The sequence below is a fragment of the Atractosteus spatula genome, chromosome 14, assembly GCF_055471065.1.
Source record: "Atractosteus spatula isolate fAtrSpa1 chromosome 14, fAtrSpa1.hap1, whole genome shotgun sequence".
NCBI lineage: Eukaryota > Metazoa > Chordata > Actinopteri > Semionotiformes > Lepisosteidae > Atractosteus > Atractosteus spatula.
In genome coordinates, this window is record NC_142719.1 from 24,832,558 (window position 1) to 24,833,143 (window position 586).

Sequence of the window (586 nt, forward strand, 5' to 3'; positions counted from 1 at the left end):
GAAAGTCGTCGCTGCCTCGACTTTTATTTTCAAGCGCCTTCCAGAAGGCGGGTCCTCACGTGTTTCTAAGGTAACCGCCGGGCCAACCCCCTCACATCATCAGCGCGGCCGAGCCAGGACTGCAACCGCGAGCCCATGGACAGGACTGACCCCGTCTGGCACTCGCGGTGCTGGGAACATCTGCAGTCCCGTTCGCTTGGCGTTCCTTTTTTTTCTTTAAAAACACACTTTTTTGTTTTAATGCCATTTACATAATTTTGTAGATTTGGCAATCGTCGACTGTGAACATTTCACATTTTTTAATTTTAGGGACGTGTTCAAGTATAAATATATACAGTATATCAGACCTATTTTTGTATTTGTTTTTGAGCATTTGTTTCTGTGAGAAGAAAAAATGTAACTTAACCTGAAAATCAAGGGAGTGGGATTTCATAGATATTGCCGCAGGTGTTTTTTTGTCACTCGCCAGGTTGCCTGATTTTTCACCCAGGTGTTCAACCAACTGCTGGCTGGGAGGCTTATTTGTTAGCAGTGGGGGGTACGTAATTATCGCGCTAGTTTTAAAACTTAATACTGTAGTTATAGG